This window comes from Cetorhinus maximus, chromosome 10 (genome assembly GCF_964194155.1).
Source record: "Cetorhinus maximus chromosome 10, sCetMax3.hap1.1, whole genome shotgun sequence".
Lineage (NCBI taxonomy): Eukaryota > Metazoa > Chordata > Chondrichthyes > Lamniformes > Cetorhinidae > Cetorhinus > Cetorhinus maximus.
Genome location: NC_135888.1, coordinates 108,480,440 through 108,499,107, shown reverse-complemented (window position 1 = coordinate 108,499,107; position 18,668 = coordinate 108,480,440).

The following is an 18,668-nucleotide window of genomic DNA, read 5'->3' as shown; positions in this document are numbered from 1 at the left end:
AGAGAGGTTGCAAGTGACACAGGTGGTGTCAAAAAAGCCTTCCACAGAGGAAACAAGCTGATGGCTGCTTACTCTGTCTCTTTGGGAATAAGTGTGTTGCCCAGTTCAAGAAGCCAACTCACCAGAAACCTACCAGCGAACCAAGATCTCATAATAATTGCAACATCTTCTTCATTTGATTGTATCCAAGAAACCAGATAAGCTAAGTTAGCAATCAGACACAATGTTTAAAATCAACGCCCCAAGGGCAATCAAAGGACACTTAGCCTTATATTCTTTTACCTTTTTGTTTTTGGATTCTAACTCCCTCTATTTCTGTGTGCACCCTAGTGGCAGCATAAGGGCTGAATGCTTGAAGTCACGTTTTTATAATTTTTCCCGGGTTTAGGAGTTAATAAATTTGCTCTTTCTTTGACTCAAGAAAACATTGATTGGCTCCTTATTGCTCACAGCTTAAACAGTTAATTACATTCTGATTTGGAAAAGGCGTACCCTCTCAAAAAGAAACTTAAACCTTTGTTGTGACCAACCGAGGAGGTTGAATGGAGTGTAGCCAATTCATCCCTTTTCACCAGGTCATAACGGTGGTTGAATTTGAATAACCAAACGTCGCTGTCCAAGTTGCGCCATTCCACTATTAGCTTTGTAGAAACAATATTTCACTGTCTCCTTCATCATTGATACACAATACATATTGTGGAGCCTAGATCTGCTGTAGCATGGAATTTAATGGTATCTGCTATGGGTTAGGTTTACCTTTGCACCCTCAGCTCAAAGCACTTTTGCCTATAAAGCTGCTGAAAGTGTGACCTGATAATGACTCAGTGAGTGAAACAGGATTCTGGTAGCCAAGTGAACAGGGAAATCATTGGGTATCCACTTAAGCAAAAAGATTTAAGAATTGGAAAATAGACACAGGAATGACTGAGAAGGAGGGTAAATTAAAGGGGTGAATTACATGTCAAATCAGGTACAGAAAGAGATAAAGAGAAGGCTACAAAGGTTGGTTTGAGAAAGAGAGAGGGAAAGATATAGAAGACATATAAGAAAAAAATAAATTGGTATTTTAAAAGCTTCCGAAAAATTCAAAAAAACTTGAAGATATATATACCCTACTTCTATCAATTTTCAGTTTCAGAGTTTGTTGATTAATTGTAATTAACAATCATGTTGTTAAAAAGATTTTTACATTGCTAATTATTTGCTGCAAATATGTGCAGCAGGTCTAATTTATACCTACCATGCAATTAGTACAACTCTTTACTCAAAATGTTTTGAACTAAAAGGTACAGGGACAAGTCTAATTAACACCATCTGCTGTTGGATATTGTGTCATGGCAAACTCTGGCCCAATGTTGTTTTACTGCCTCAAATTGAATTTTCTCATTCTTGTTTTCAAATCCATCAGTGGTGTCTCTCCACCCTATCTCTGTAATCTCCTCCTGCCCTACTATGCTACAAGGATCATGTGTTCTTCGAATCCTGGCCTCCCGTGTAATCCAGAATTTAATTGCTCCACCTTTGAGCTACTGTGTCTTCATCTGCCTAGGCTCTAAGATCGGGAATTCCCTCCCTAAACCTTAGACTTTCTTTTATTTATTAAATACCAATAAAAGGGGAAAACAACAATTTATACTGTATTGGAAGAGAGTGCTGATTGGTTGGCAAGAGGTGTTGCCATGGAGAATGTACCAGTGATGGTGACTGACAGTTAACTGCCAAGCATTGTTTGAAATTTAAATCAGGCAGCTTGACCCTGAATGGTCAAGGCATTGCCCTGAGGAATGAGTCAGCAAATGGCTGTCACTTATTCTGTTTAGCTGAAACAGGCACAATTTGTGTACGTGTTCTTTCTGTCTGTAAAGAACAGGGCCCTGTGTATTAATATATGTAGCTTCTAGTACACACAAATGTGCCACACTGTGAGCCTAACTGACAATCTTAAATTGGTTGTCAGCATAATTCTTAGCACACTGAGGATGTTGTCCAATTGCAGAATCACATCTAATGTTGGACACTGTGTTTTGAATTTTGCAAGTACGGGCTTGTTGGGTACGGTCTGTACCCTGCCTGTTGCAAACAGTGGCTGGGACATGCTGTTTGATATGATCCACCAGTCTTTGGGATGTACATCCTACATACCTAGCATCACATTGGCACTGAAATTCAGATGCCACATTACTCATTTGTATGACAGACAGAACATCTTTTTGACTTGACAGCAGCAACCTGTTAGTGACGAATACCACTCATGTTGCTCCTGCATAGTAGCAGTGTGAAACAGCTAGCTTCACCTGTTACTCAAATTTTTGAGAAGGGCAAGGTGTCTCAAAAATTTGAGCAACGGGTGAAGCTAGCAGTTTCACGCTGCTATTATGCAGTAGCAGCACAAGTGGTATTCACCACTAACAGGTTGCTGCTGTCAAGTCAAAACGACATTCTGCCTATCACACAAATGAGTAATATGGCACGAATTTCAGTGCCAGTGTGATGCTAGGTACATAGGCTGCATGTCTCAAAGGCTGGCGGATCGTTTCAAAGAGCATGTCCCAGCCACTGCTTGCAATAAGCAATGTACAGACCGTACCCAACCAGCCCGTGCTTGCAAATCTAAAAACACAGTGTCCAACATTAAATGTGATCCTGCAATTGGACAACATTTGCTAAATAACCCTCAGTGTGCTAAGAATTACACTGACAACCAATTCAAAATTGTCAGTTAGGCTCACAGTGTGGCACATTTGTGTACTAGAAGCTACATATATTAGTACACAGGGCCCTGTTCTTTGCAGACAGAAAGAACATGTACACACATTACACCTGTTTCAGCTAAACAAAATAAGTGACAGACATTCGAGGACTCATTCCTCAGGGCAATGCCTTGACTAATCAGGGTCAAGCTAGCAGTTAACTGTCAGTCATCATCACTGGTGCATTCTCCATGACAATGCCAATTGCTAACCAATTAGCACTCTCTTCACATACCGTGTAAATTGTTATTTTTCCCTTACATTGGTATTTTTGCAAGCTGATCTGATGGGTGCAAGACAAAAAGCTTAGACATGTCTCTTTTTCAGCAATACGTTAAATCTTTTGGCATTGACTCTTTTGCCATTGGAAACAGTTTGTCCTTATTTACTCTATCAAAAAAATTCCTGATTTTCTTCTTAACCTCCTCTGCTTTAAGGAGAACAACTCCAGCTGTTCCAGTATCTCTACATAACGGAAGTCCTTCATCCCTGGTGCCATTCTAGTCCACTGTACCATTTCTAAGGTCATGACATCTTCCCTAAAGTGTGATGCCCAGAATTCAGCATTCCCGTTGAGGCTTAACCAGTGTTTTATTTAGGTTTAGCATAGGTTGCTTTTATATTTTGCGCTTCTATTAATAAAGTCACACATCCATATGTATTTTTAACAGGCTTCTTAAGCTGTCCTGTCACCTTCAAAGACTTGTGCACATAGAACCCCCCCTCCCCCACCCCAGGACTCTGTTCCTGCACCCCTTTTAAAATTATATTATGTACTTTATATTGCTTCTCATAATTCTGCCTATCTCCAGTGTTCAGTCCAATATTTAGCCCTCAGTCAACATTATGGAAACAGGTTATTTGGTCATTATAACAATATTGTTTGTGGAAGCCTGCAGTGTGCAAAATAGCTGCTGTTTTTCCTACATTACAACAGTGACTACACTTCAAAAGTATTTCATTGGCTGTATTGTATTATGAAACATCCAGCAGTTGCGATAGGCACCAAACAAATGCAAGTCTTCCTTCTCTTTTTACCAAAATCATATCACTTCACACCTCTCTGGATTAAACTTCGTCGGCCATGTGTTTGCCCATTTTACGAGTTTGTCTATGTCCTCCTGAAGTTTGTTGCTCTCATCCTCACTGTTTTGTACATTTCTGAGCTTTGTGTCATCTGTGAACTTTGAAATTGTGCCCTGTATACCCATGTTCAGGTCATTAATATATATCAAAAAGACAGTGATCTGAATTCCAATCTTTGGAGCACACCACTGTATGCTTCCCATCAATCTGAGAGACAACCAATCACCACCACTCTCTATTTCTGTCCCTTTGCCAATTTCATTTCCATGCTGCCACTGCTGCATGAACATTAATTTTACTGACAAGTCTATTATTTGATATTTTGTTGGAAGTCCATCTGCACAGCATTAATTGCATTACCTTCAGCAAACCGTTTTGCTTTTTTTAAAGAAGTTAGTAAAACACAATTTGCCTTTAGCAAAGCTTTGCTGGGCTTTCATTTATTACCCCTTACTTTTCCATATGCCAGATAATTGTGTCCCAGAGTATTGTGTCTAAAAGTTTACCCACCATTGACATTAAGCGGTGGCCCTGTAATTGTCAGGCTTAACTCTCTCCCCCTTTTAAAAAAATAAAACAGGGGTGTAACATTTGCAATCCTCCTCACTTCTTCACCCCTCCCATATCCAAAGGGGATTGAGGCAACCTCCACCCTTTCTTTCCTCAGTAATTTAGGATGCATTGCATCAAGACAAGTGACTTTTCTACTTTGAAGACTGTCAACTTTTTAGGTGCCTTCTCTTTATCAATTTTACCCTATCCAATCTTGCTACTGCCTCCTTCTTTACTGCTACAATAGTACCATTTCTGTGCCCGGTGGGCACCGCGGGGACCGGGGTGTTTTATCGACCCTTTTAATCACATTTTGATTTGATGTTTGTAAGTTTCCTTTAAACTTTGTCCTTGGTTTCACAGCTGACCTGACTTAGGGGCTGTGTTTATTTTATCCCTCATTTTGTTAATTTAGTTTAATTATTTGACTCAGAAAGAGTTACAATAGCACCATCCTCTTTTCTAGTGAAAACAGATGCAAAGTACTCATTAGTACCTCAGCCTCCACAAGTACATCTTATTTTGGAACTCTATTGAGCCCCACCTTTCCCCTGCCTGCCATTTTACTATTTAGATGCTTATAAGCTCTTTTGGATTTACTTTCTAGCCACTAATCTATTCTCATACTCTCTCTTTGTACCTGTTATTCCATTGTCATAATCTCGTCTTTACTTTCTACATTCATCTTGGCTCTCTACTACTTATGATCACCATTGAATCTAATGGAGAATAAAATCAGCATCTGAGCTGTCCCTAACAGGTGAATTAGGTTAAAATTGAAGCTGGTGTGTCTGTGTGTGTCCAACACCTTATCATATTGCGTATTAACACATCAACAAATTTCACATACAATCAATTATTTTGAAGTACAGCCAATGTTGTGTGTGTAGGCAAATGCAGCATCCATTTTACATCTAACAAGATGTCATAACATGTGAGAAGTTAGTCTGAATTGGTGCTAGTTGAGCAAGGAATATTATTCAGATGAAATCTCTGCATTTCTTTTTATTTTTGCTATGGTATTTTTAGATACACTGGAACCACTGGAATAAGCAGATGGTCCCTCACTTTGCCATCTTATCTGAGGAGCAGCAGCATCAGCAATGCAGCACGTCCCCTCCTGTACAACACTGAAATGTCATGCTAGATTACATGTTCAAATCTACTCTCGATCAACAGCAAGGTGATGGAACGTGTCATCAACAGTGGTATCAAGCAGCACTTACTTAGCAATAATCTGCTCACTGACACTCAGTTTGGATTCTGCCAGGGCCACTCGGCTCCTGACCTCATTACAGCCTTGGTCAAAACATGGACAAAAGAGCTGAACTCTAGAGGTAAGATGAGAGTAACTGCCCTTAACATCAAGGCAGCATTTGACCAAGTGTGGCATCAAGCAGCCCAAGCAAAATTGGAGTCAATGGGAATCTGTGGAAAAACTTTCCACTGCTTGGAGTCATACATATCTCAAAGGAAGATGTCTCTGTTTTTGGAGGTCAATCATCTCAGACCCAGGATATCACTGCAGGAGTTCCTCAGGGTAATGTCCTAGGCCCAACCATCTTCAGCTGCTTCAGCAATCACCTTCCCTCCATCATAAAGTCAGAAGCCAGATAATGACTATCTCCAAAAGAGAGAATCCAACCATCACCCCTTGACATTCAATGGCATTACCATCGCTAAATTCCCCACTATCAACATCCTGGGGGTTACCATTGACCAAAAATTGAACTGGAACAGCCATATACATATTTTGGCTACACTCTGATTCTGTGATTCTGTAACTAACAGGTCAGAGGCTGGGAATTCTGCAGAGATTACCTCACCTCCTGACTCCACAAATCCTGTCCACCATCTCCAAGGAACAAGTTAGGAGTGTGTTGGAATACTCTCCACACCATCCAGGACAATGTAGCCTGCTTGATTGACATCCCATCTACCACCTTCAACATTCACTCCCTCCACTACCAATGCATAGTGGCAGCAATGTGTGCCATCGACAAGAAACACTGCAGCAAGGCTCCGTTGACAGCACCTTCCAAACCCGCCACCTCTATCACCTCGAAGGACAAGGGCAGCAGGTGCATGAGAGCACCACCACCTGCACATTCCACTCACCATCCTAACTTGGAACTATATCACTGCTCCTACACTGGCACTGGGTCAAAATCCTGGAACTCCCTTCCCAGCAGTACTTTTGGTGTATCTACACCATATGGACTGCAGTGGTTCGGAAGGTTACTCATCAGTCCCTGCTCAAGGGCAATTAGGGATGGGCAATAAAGGCTGGCCTAGCCAGCAATGCCCACATCCTGTGCAAGAGGGAAAATAGGTTCTAAATTGGGGTTTGTGTCCATTAACTTCTGAAGGAGAGGCAAGAGTACTAACAACAGCAAACTGACTAAAGCCTGCAATCTAGGCAAGCTGCCTTGATGCCATGAAAAGGATTTACACAGAGCCCAGTGAAGGCTCTTGCAAAAAAGCTTACTAAATTCTAGCAGCAGCATGGGTATCCATAATCAAATAACTGGAAAATCCATATTATATCAGACTACAAGCTATTTTCCTGTATTAGCCATGAGTCATGCAATGGGAACCAGCCCATCACATTTGTGATTGACTGGAGTATCCCTTCAAAAGGCTTTCGGTTGCATTAAAGAAGAAAAGCAACTTCCCAACATTGTTTCAGCAAGCACAAAGTTCTATTTATCTAGTTTGCACATCCAATGAGAAATATAACAACCATAACTGCAATCAATATTAATTCTCAGATGTATAACAGTGAAAAGTATAAGTGCCCCACATCAGGCAGCAGACAAATATATCACAGTAATATCTATTAAAACATTTAGAGGGAATGTTTAAAAAAAATGAGCAGTGCAATTTTAAAATGACTTGTGTAGATCCTTGGCAGTTTGAGGCAAAACAGAGTGAAAATGGGCAAGTAAATAGAAGAGGTTATATTTCACATTTAAATCTTTGTACAGAAAGTGAAATAAAGATTGGTACATGCAAATCAGTGATGATGTGATTTGGCATTGTTGGCTGGATTTTCAAATGCCTGCAAGGTCGGGTAGGCCTGGTTTCAAAATTGTGGTACCAGAGATCATCCCAGGATCCCAATGCCTCCAGGTTGGTTTGGAATTTTCAAACGCCCAGGAGGCAAGAGGGAACAGAGAACCTGCTCGCTGACAATTAATGACTCGTTAAGCTCATTCAGGAGCTTGATGAGGAGCCTGTCCAGTGGACAACGCGATGTTTAATCTTTATTTTGGCAAACCCGATCATTAATGCACAGCTATCAGGTTCATCATGGAGACAGCAGGAATTCCTTCTGCATTTTATTAATTTTGTATAGTGAATTGATACAAAAGGCTGGATTTTCATGGCGTTGGGAGGATTCACTGGAGGGGTGAAAATGGTGACCGCGGCCTGATTTCAGGATTCCTGACCCCATTCCAGATTTTCAGAAGTACCTTTTAAGGGTGAAGGCTATTTAGGTCATGAGGCTGCATCCTGCACTCCTGACCTGCTCCATTGTTGAGATAGGTATGTCCTATTCTTTGCAATTTTAATGGAGTTGAGCTAGCTTTTCAAAGAGTCACAGTTCACGGCACCTCAGAGGAGTCGTGAATCAGAGTTGATATGAGGGATCTTTTTGAATGGTAAGTTCAAAAGATCCTCCTCATGTCCCCCTTGCCAAAGTATGCCTCTCACCCACCCCTATGATCCCTCATGCCACCCCATGCTAAGGAAGCCCCCCCCCCACCCTCCCTGCAATCACTCACTATGGCCCAGAATATGGCCCAGGATGTTGAGGTGCAGCTACAACAGTTCATAAGTTCATAAACCAGGACAAAGCAGAATGCTTGATTGGCACTCCATACACAAACATTCATTCCCTCCACCACCGATGCTTAGTGGCAGTAGTGTGTACCATCTACAAGGTGCCCTGCAGAAACTTACCAAAGCTCCTTAGGCAGCACCTTCTGAACCCACAACCACTACCATCTAGAAGGACAAGGGCGTCAGATACATGGGAACACCACCACCTGCAAGTTCCCCTTCAAGCCACACACCATCCTGACTTGGAAATATATCGTCGTTCCTTCACTGCCACTGGGTCAAAATCCTGGAACTCCCTCCCTACGCCATATGGACTGCAGCAGTTCAAGAAGGCAGCTCTCCACTGCCTTCTCAAGGGCAACTAGGGATGGGCAGTAAATGCTGGCCTAGCCAGCAATGCCCACATCATGTAAGTGAATTTTAAAAATCTTACAAAAAAAAATTACATTTGGTTGAAACGTTATCAACTCTGGTGTTGCTGATCTGTTTGTGACCTTGTAGAATATTGAGAATCTATTCATATTTGCTGATATAAAATCCCTAATTTAAAATGATCTTGACCAAACTCAATCAAGCTCCAATTTGACAGGAGTGCCTCAGCACAAAGCTTCCTACATTTCAGCATTAAAACCTAAACACACCTGAAGATACCACCGGATGGCTAATATGGAAAATGAAAATACCAGGCTGAATAAAGTAAGAAGTGCTCTTCTGATGCTAGGATTAAAATCCATTGTTGCAGCAGTTTGAATTGGCATCTAACATATCCTGTAGTTGGTCTGACAATATTTGAAACTGACACTGGATAAAAATAGTGAGAAAATGTTCCATTTTCAATCATGTTGCTCCTCATCTTAACTATTACAAGAATCACCAGGAAGTATAAATATTTAGCACAATAATCTACACATTTAACATTGTCTGAAACAAGTTTTGTAATAACAGTATTTTAATAGAGTTGCTCCATAGCAGCTTATCTGCTTTGTAATTTGTACATTTTATGTAAAAATACATTTAATAGGTAAATTATTATACTTTTAATTGTTTTGCACCATGACATTTTACAGAAATATTACCAATTTATATAGAAATTTCTAAGATGTATCCGATTTAAAACAAGATATTTTAATGGATATATTAAATTTTCATAACACTAAATATTTAAGAGATGTGGTTTAAAGTCCCTCATTGCCTTTAAGTTCCTAGAATGTATTCCTTTGGGACCTAGCGCTTTGCCTTCCTTGAGCATAACTAGCCTATCTAAAAATTTCCTTTTATCCATCCTAATTACTTACTATCACTTCAGGATTCACCTCCTCTCCAATGCCCACCCCTTTAAAAAAATCAATCTAAAACACTTAAGTCCCACTGCCATTTTTGACAATTATCTACAAATTAGCAATCCTCTTTTCTAAAGGTGTTACAACTAATTTTTAACAATTTTATTTTAACTGATTTGTGAAATATTTAGCTTTCCTTAATCTGCTCTTAACCTTGCATTTTTCATGTTATTTTATTATTATTCCAATAAACATCATGGGTCCTCTTGAATTTTATTTGGTTTAAAAACTTTATATTGATCTGTTGTATTCTAAAGATACTAGTAATTTCCTTCTTTTCAATTTAATATACTTATTCTCTACTTTATCAATGTCTTTTCAAAAAGATCGCTACTGCTGTTCAACAGTCCTATGTGCACATTTCTCCTCCCATTTCTCCTTGGCTGCTTACACCTTATCATTCTAAAATCTGCTTTATCCCAATTTGCTGCTCTACTTTTTGTACCAGTTTCCCATCCATGCCCCATCCTGCTCCATGGTTGAACCCCTAATCACAACTGTATTTTAGTGTTAACTCTGTTTCTCTCTCCACAGATGCTGCCTGACCTGATGAGTTTTTCCTGCATTTTCTGTTTTTATTTCAGATTTCCAGCACCTGCAGTATTTTGCTTTTACTTTTGTATTTCAGTGATGTTGCTCATCTCCACCCTGGATCTGCAAGATAGGCTGTACGTCCAGCATCTGAGAAGTGCTATTAGCATGAAACACAATGAATGCAGTTTTTCTTAATGGCACAGGCCAACAGACAACAGCAGAGAGGTGCAAATGCACAAAGGCACATCCTGGGGCTGCCTTCTGCCTCCAGCTGAAAAATTGGCTAGGAAGGTGGAAAGCTTCAGTTACTTGTTCATTTATCCAGGGACATTGCTCTGAGAAGGTTATTGATTATTGGTTTGATGTTTACCAGTGTGATCACAGGTCTGTCATTATACATGTACCTGAAGCCCAAGGGCATTAATTGACACAAGAGGCCACTTTCAGGTAACCATAGTAACAAGCAGATGGGTGTGAACATCAGCTGACAGACTGTGAGAAATTATTTTGTGGAATAAATGTTAGACGTTAAACCATTCACATTTTGTACCTCACTTCAATTATATTGTAAAACAACATTAATTTTTTTTATTGGATTCTACAAGTGTTATTGTCCATGAACAATTATTCCTTTCATACTTAATCAAGAGGTTCATTGAGGAATATACAACACTCTATGAATCAAGAACAAGAAAAAATTGCTTTCTTTGAAGCTAAGGCATTATTATTGATGAGGAATGGAACATTGCCATTGAGTCACCCAATGTCAGCAGTAAAGACTTGCAGATCAGGTATAGTATTACTAATATGTAGAATAAAACACACTGAATGTAAGCCTTAGCCTCAACTTTAGAAAAGTGTTCTTGCTGTTGTCAGTATGACGCTTTTGATTCTCTTCCCAGCCATCATTTTAGCCTGCCTGAAAAAGATGGCCAGTTTTGCAACAATCTGCATTAAGGTATTGCTAGTTTTGTGCGAGGGACTGATGCTTGGAAGAGAATAAGATGAAACAGCCATGAATTAATGTCACTTAGTACCTTCACAGCTGGCGAATAGAAAAGACCCCTCTCTAGTCTCAGCTAGACTCAAGTTCAGGATTACAATTCAGGCTCTCCCATACTTTTTTTATTCATGTTTCCAGACAACTGTACATGAACAGATCCGTGTCCCCAAGTATAGAAATTTACAATATATTATGTCATAAACAGAACTATTGTGCGACAAGGTTAACAATTTTTTCATTCTTTCACAAGATGTGGGTGTCGCTGGCTGGGCCACCATTTATTGCACATCCCTAATTGCCCTTGAGAAGGTAGTGATGAGCTGCTTTTTTGAACTGCTGCAGTCTATCTAGTGTAGGTACACCCACAGTGCAGTTAGGGAGGGAGTTCCATGATTTTGATCCAGCGACAGTGAAGGAACGGTGATATATTTCCAAGTCAGGATAGTGAGTGGCTTGGAGGGAAACTTGCAGGTGGTGGTGTTCCCATGTGATTGCTGCCCTTGTCCTTCTAGATGGTAGTGGTCGTGGGTTTGGATGGAGCTGTCTAAGAAGCCTTGGTGAGTTCCTGCAGAGCATCTTGGTAGATGGCACACACTACTGCTACTGTGCGTCGGTGGTGGAGGGAGTGAATGTTTGTGGATAGGGCGCCAATCAAGCGGGCTGCATCGTCCTAGATGGTGTTAAGCTTCATGAGTGTTATTGGAGCTGCACTCATTCAGGCAAGTGGAGAGTATTCTATCACACTCCTGACTTGTGCCCTGTAGATGGTGATCAGGCTTTGGGGAAATCAGGTGAGTTACTCATTGCAGGATTCTTAGCCTCTGGCCTCCTCTTGTAGCCACAGTATTTATATGGCTAGTCCAGTTCAATTTCTGGTCAATGGTAACCCCCAAAATGTTATAGTGGGGGATTCAGCAATAGTAATGACATTGAATGTCAAAAGGCGATGGTTAGATTCTCTCTTGTTGGAGATGGTCATTGCTTGGCTCTTGTGTGGCGTGAATGTTACTTGCCACTTGTCAGCCCAAGCCTGGATACCTTCCAGGTCTTGCCTCATTTGACACGGACTGCTTCAGTATCTGAGGAGTCGCAAATGGTATTGAATATTGTGCAATCATCAGTGAACAACCCCACTTTTGATGTTATGATGGAAGGAAGGTCATTGATGAAGCAGCTGAAGATGGTTGGGCCTAGCACACCACCCTGACGAACTCCTGCAGCGATGTCCTGGGACTGAGATGATTGACTTCCAGCAACCACAATCATCTTCCTTTGTGCTAGGTGTAAATCCAACCAGCGGAGCATTATTCCCCTAATTCCCATTGGCTCCAGTTTTGCTAGGGCTCCTTGATGCCACACACAGGCAAATGCTGCCTTGATGTCAAGGGCAGTCACTTTCATCTTTACTTCTGGGGCAGAATTTTCCCCCCGTTGTGGGGAAGTTGATGGGCGGGCGCGTGCAGCCACGCTTCCGATCGGTGCCTCCAATTGGAGGTGTGGCGCCATTTTATGTGAGCGGGCCAGTTAAGGCCCGCCCAGCGTGACGTCCGCAAGGAAGCGCTATGCACTCCCTGTATGGGCGGGGAAATGCCTAAAATCGAGAGTGCGCTTTTTCACGCATGTGCCCGAAAGAGCGCATTCATCTCCCTGAGGCTAAGTGCAGCCTCAGGGAGATCGCCTCTACTTTCAAAAATATTAAAAATAGAAAAAAAAAATCCCCTTACATGTCCCCTCATGTGACAATGTCACATGAGTTGGGACATGTTCATAATTTCCAGAAAAACTTTATTAAAATTTTTGAAACCCTACATGAAATCTCATCCTGCCTGTGGATGAAGTTTCATGTTTTTTTCTACTTCCCACTGGGGCTCCTGGCCTGCCCGTCAACCTTAAGGTTCGACGGGCAGGTCCACTAATTACTTTAATTGATCTGTCAATGGCCTCAATTGGCCATTGACAGGTCGGCGGGGGCGCAGCAAAATCAGCTTTTGCTGCGCCCCCGCCTTCCTGAAAATTTAAATGGGGCGCGGTGACGTCGGGAGTTCCGCCCAACGTCACCACGCGTCATTTTACGCGTCGGTGAGCAGGCCCAGCCCCTGCTTGCCGACGGTAAAATCCTGCCCCTGGAGTTCACTCTTTCCGACTAAGGCTGTAATGAGGTCAGGAGCTGAATGGCCCTGTCGGAATCCAAACTAGGTGTCATTGAGCATGCTATTGCTGATTGAATGCCGTTTGATAGCACTCTCGATGACTCCTATCATCACTTTGCTGATTATCAATAGTGGACTGATGAGATGGTAATTGGCTGGTTTGGGTTTGTCCTGCTTTTTGCGGACAGGACATACCTGGGCAATTTTCCACATTGCCGGACAGATGCCACTGTTGTAGCTGTACTGGAACAACTTGGCTAAGGGCACAGCTAGTTCTGGAGAACAGGTCTTCAGTACTATTGGAATGTTGTTACAGCCCATAGTCTTTGCAGTGACTCCAACCATTTCTTGATATCACATGGAGTGAATTGAATTGATTGAAGACTGGCATCTCTCATGCCGGGGACCTCCGGAGGAAGCTGAGATGGATCATCCACTCGGTACTTCTGGCTGAAGATTGTTGCAAATGCTTCAGCCTTATCTTTTGCACTGATGTGCTGGGCTCCCCCATCATTGAGGACGGGGATATTTGTGGAGCCTCCTCCTCCAGTGTGTTGTTTAATTGCCCACCACCATTCATGACTGGATGTGGTAGGATTGCAGAGCTTAGATCTGATCTGCTGGTTGTGGGATCGCTTAGCTCTGTCTACTGCATGCTGTTATTGTTGTTTGGCATGCAAGTAGTCCCATGTTATAGCTTCACCAGGTTGACATTTCATTTTTAGGTACGCGTGATGCTGTTCCTGGCATACCCTACTGCACTCTTCATTGAACCAGGGTTGATCCCCCATCGATTGTAGTGGTAGAGTTGGGGATATGCCAGGCCATGGGGCTACACATTGTGATTATGTACAATTCTGCTGCTGCTGATGGCCCTCAGAGCCTCATGGATGCCCAGTTTTAAGTTGCTACATCTGTTTGAAATCAACCCATTTATCACAGTAGTAGAGCTACAAAACACGATGGAGGGTATCCTCAATTTAAAGATGGGATTTTGTCTCCACAGGACTGTGCAGTGGCCACTCCTACCAATACTATCATGGACAGACGCACCTGTGACAGGTAGATTGGTGAGGATGAGGTCAAGTATGTTTTTCCCTCTTGTTGGTTCCCTCACCACCTGCCGCTGACACAGCGCTATGTCCCTTAGGGCTTGGCCAGCTTGGTCTGTAGTGGATTGTAGTGGTGCTACAATCCCTTCTTATTGCAAAATTTCACACTGAAGATTGTAGAGTTTAATAATAATGTACTTCTGACTTAAAAAATCTTATTATTAACCGTATCACTACTTAGAGTCATACCTTGCTCAAAGAAAGATGATTGTGGCTGTTAGAAGCCAATCATCACAGGCCCAGGACTTCACTGCAGGAGTTCCTCAGGGTAGTGTCCTAGGCCCAACCATCTTAAGCTGCTTCATCAATGACCTTCCCTCCATCATAAGGTCAGAAGTGGGAATGTTTGCTGACAATTGCACAGTTTTCAGTATCAATAGTGTCTCCTTAGATTCTGAAGAAGTCCCTGCCCCCATATCCAGCAAGAACTGGACAACACTTAGGCTTGGGCTGATAAGTGGGAAGTAACATTTGTGCCACACAAGTGCCAGGCAATGACCATCTCCAACAAGAGAGAATCCAACTATCTCCGCTTGACATTCAATAGCATTACCATCGCTGAAACCCGGACTAGCAACATCCTGTGGTTACCATTGACCAGAAACTTAACTGACCAGCCAAATAAATACTGTGACTACAAGAGCAAGTCAGAGGCTGGGAATTCTGTGGTAAATAATTTACCTCACATCTCCCCGAAGTCTGTACACCATCAACAAGGCACAAGTTAGGAGTGTGATGGGATACTCCCGACTTGCCTGGATGAGTGGAGCTCCAACAACACTCAAGAAACCCGACACCATCCAGAACAAAATTATCCCATTTGATTCATACCCCATCCACCACCTGAAATATTCACACCCTCCACCATTCAGCATTGTGGCAGAAGTCTGCTCCATCCACAAGATGCACAGTAGCGACTCACCAAGTCTTCCTGGACAACAAACACACAATCTCTACCACCTAGAAGGACAAGGGCAGCAGCCATGAGGAAACACCACCATCTGCAAGCTCCCCTCAAAGTCACACATCATCTTGACTTGGAACCATATCACCCTTTCTTCATTGTCATTGGGTCAAAAACATGGGATGCCCTTTCTAACAGCATCGTGGGTGCACCTACACCAGATTGACTTCAGCATTTTAAGAAGATGGCTTACCAGCATCTTATCAAGGGCAATTTAGGATGAACAACAAATGCTGCTAGTCAGTGATGCCCATATCCCATGAAAGAATTAAAAGAATATATCATTTAGCCTAAAACTACATCAATCTTATTTACAAGGTTTGGAATTGGAGTACACATGTTATGAAAGTCAAACTTATCTTGACATGAAGAGCAGACGTTAGGAACTTCAACCCCCGATGGACCTTGGAGTTTTGTGCATGCGCAGGCTAGGAGAAGGCTGCACATGTGTAATTCTACATTTTCACATTATTTGGACCTAGCACGCCTGTGCAGGGAGAAAAAACGGTGCGAAAACCCAGGTTAGGTAACCGGGAGCAGAGTGCCATGGAAGACTAGTGCCTCAAGCAGGGGACAGGGAGAGTGCACAGTGAGAGGTCCCAGAGGAAGCATCTCAGAGAGGGGGTAGGTGCAGGAAAAGGCCCCAGTTCAGTTAAAAAAAAAAGAGCAGAGCAACAGGTTCAAAACAGGAAAAGGGCTGTGGGGAGCAGAATTTAAGTGAAGAGAGCACCTAAAGGTTGTCGACTCTGTGCTACGGGTAATTGGGGTGGAGTTGCCCTCATAGAGCAGTAGTGTTCTGCTTAGAACTGCTTAACCAAAGAGCTGAGGTTGTGCTTCTGAGTTGGTGTTTGAGCGTATCCTCGGGAATCCAGGGGAATGGAATCTCGGGAGACGAAATTGAAAGACTGCGAGGTGGGCCGTCATTGATGTCATCCAAGTTGGAGCGACTTTTGGGGGGAATTCCAAGACAAGGTCTTGAAAGGTAAAGATTGAAATCCCTTGTGAGAGAGATAGAGTTTCACTGAGATTGGTTGTCACTGACGTCTGGAAATCCTGGAATCTGTTTTGGTCGCATTTGGCATTTATTGTGCAGTGTGGTCTGTTCGATCACAGTTTGTTAATTCATATGTATCTCATATTGACCCTGAATGTTAGAGTACAAGATAGATATTGCAACTTGTTTTATCTTTCTGACCAATACAGTAATGTTCTGAAGAAAAGTCATACAGACTCAAAATGTTAACTCTGTTTCTCTCTCCACAGATGCAGTCAAATCTGCTGAGTTTTTCCAGTATTTTCTGTTTTTATTTCAGATTTCCAGCATTCGCAGTATTTTGCTTTTATACAGTAAAGTTTATCTTTGTCTATTCAAAACCCATGGAATCTTGTGGCTTTATTCACTGAGCAAGTGTCTTGAACCTCAAACTTTGTCTACGTTAAACAAAATGGTATTGATTCAAAACCAAACCTTACCAAAACCTTGGGGGTCTGGCCTAGGGTTATAACATAAATTGGGGGTCTGGCCTAGGGCATAACACAGAAGCAAAGAAAATTACAGCAAGGAACTGACAGTACACGTATTTAAAAAACATAGCATTTGAGTCTGTTCAGGAAAGTTCAATAAACACCTATCAGAGCATAATCCTTAGAAAGCCCATTAAATTGCAAGGATTCCTGCTATGATGTTTACACGAGGGCAAGGTAATGTCCTTGCTATCTGCCATAGGTCATAATCAATGTTTAAGTTAGAGCCTAAACTAAACCTAACATTAGGAGCAGATAAGACAAAGAAGAGATCTAACAGAAACATTTAAAATTATGAAAGCGTAAATAGTGAAAGATAGTCTCTATTGGTCAGTGACTCAGCAACAATAGGGGCATAAGTTTAGATTAATAGCAGAAATGAGGAGATTGGAATTGGAATAGGTAATCCATTATAAACCGTGGCCTATAAGCCAATTCAGTCACAATATTTAGGAGGCAGTTAGATAAGCGCATGAAGAAAATATTACCGGGTGCAAGGAAACAGTAGAAAAATTGAACTGCAATAGATGCCTCCAGTGTAAAGCTAGCATCAGCACAGGGGCATTGGCCAAAATTATTTTCTTCTGTGCTTAAATTTCAGTGTTTCTACAATATGCCCAATAAAACAGAAACCAGATCAAATACACAACTGTGGGAGATACTCACATTTTAGTTGTACTTTAGTAAGCAACTTAAACCTATCACCTGCATTTCTTAGACACTTCTAATGATTTAAACAATACACAGTCATTCTTCTCCATAGAATGAAGCTTAAGCTTGATGGCTCAGCCATTCCTGCTAATAGCATGTCTGGAAATTTGCATTCTTTGACACCTTTCAGCAATCTAAGCCATATGCCCAGCTGTTTGGAAATCCTAAAAAGCCATCCACTGTTCTCCAAAAGATCAATAAATTTGATTAGTCAGAATTCAAAGACTTCAATCCAGACAATGTGATGATGCTTCCCAGGGCTACAAATACAAAGAGCTTCTTCTTGAAGCATTGGTGGCTGAAGTCAACTTTAAATTTGAAAAGTATTGATCTATCCAAGATTTCATAAGAAAAAAAATATAACTAGATACTTTATGTTATGAAGCAAAATGGAGCATTGCTCCACACCCAGATTCTGGAGACGTAAGAGCAGTGCAGTGTAATCCACAATGCCATCCAGTCCCCATTAACATAGGTTATTGATTTAAACTGTGGAGTTTTACAGAGGATTTATTTAGCCAGAGTTTATAGAAAAAGACAAACAGAACCCCAGAGAGAGTAGCAGAGGCTGGTCACTGGGTTAATGTACATTTGACTGAGAGTTTAGAACTGTCTGAAGAATTAAATTGTATAAACAAGCACTCTGTTTAGAAATGAATTAACATAACGCACACTTAAATTTTATTACTATAATCTACAAAGCAGTATTATTTCCCAATAAATTGCAACATATTACATCTCAATCGTGTAGTCATTATGTTAAAGATTTAAGCCTCCTATATGGATGTTATTACTGATCAAATAGATGAAGCAACTCAGCTAAGGTCTGCTATGACAGTGGCTTCCAAATATTAATCTTCTGCATGGCATTAGAATAGATTTATCATTAAAAAGAACCCCGCTACCTATATACAAATAATGGGATTTTAATCACATTGAGAGATTCAGCCAATGCCATAAATTATGAAAGTGAAGCTCAAGTAAAATGTCACCTATCTAGTAATTATTTTCTTGCATTTCCTTCCACTCACCAATTGTCCACCAGAGCAATTGAACCAATTGGTATTTACATCAGTATTGGAGCTCCTACAGTTTG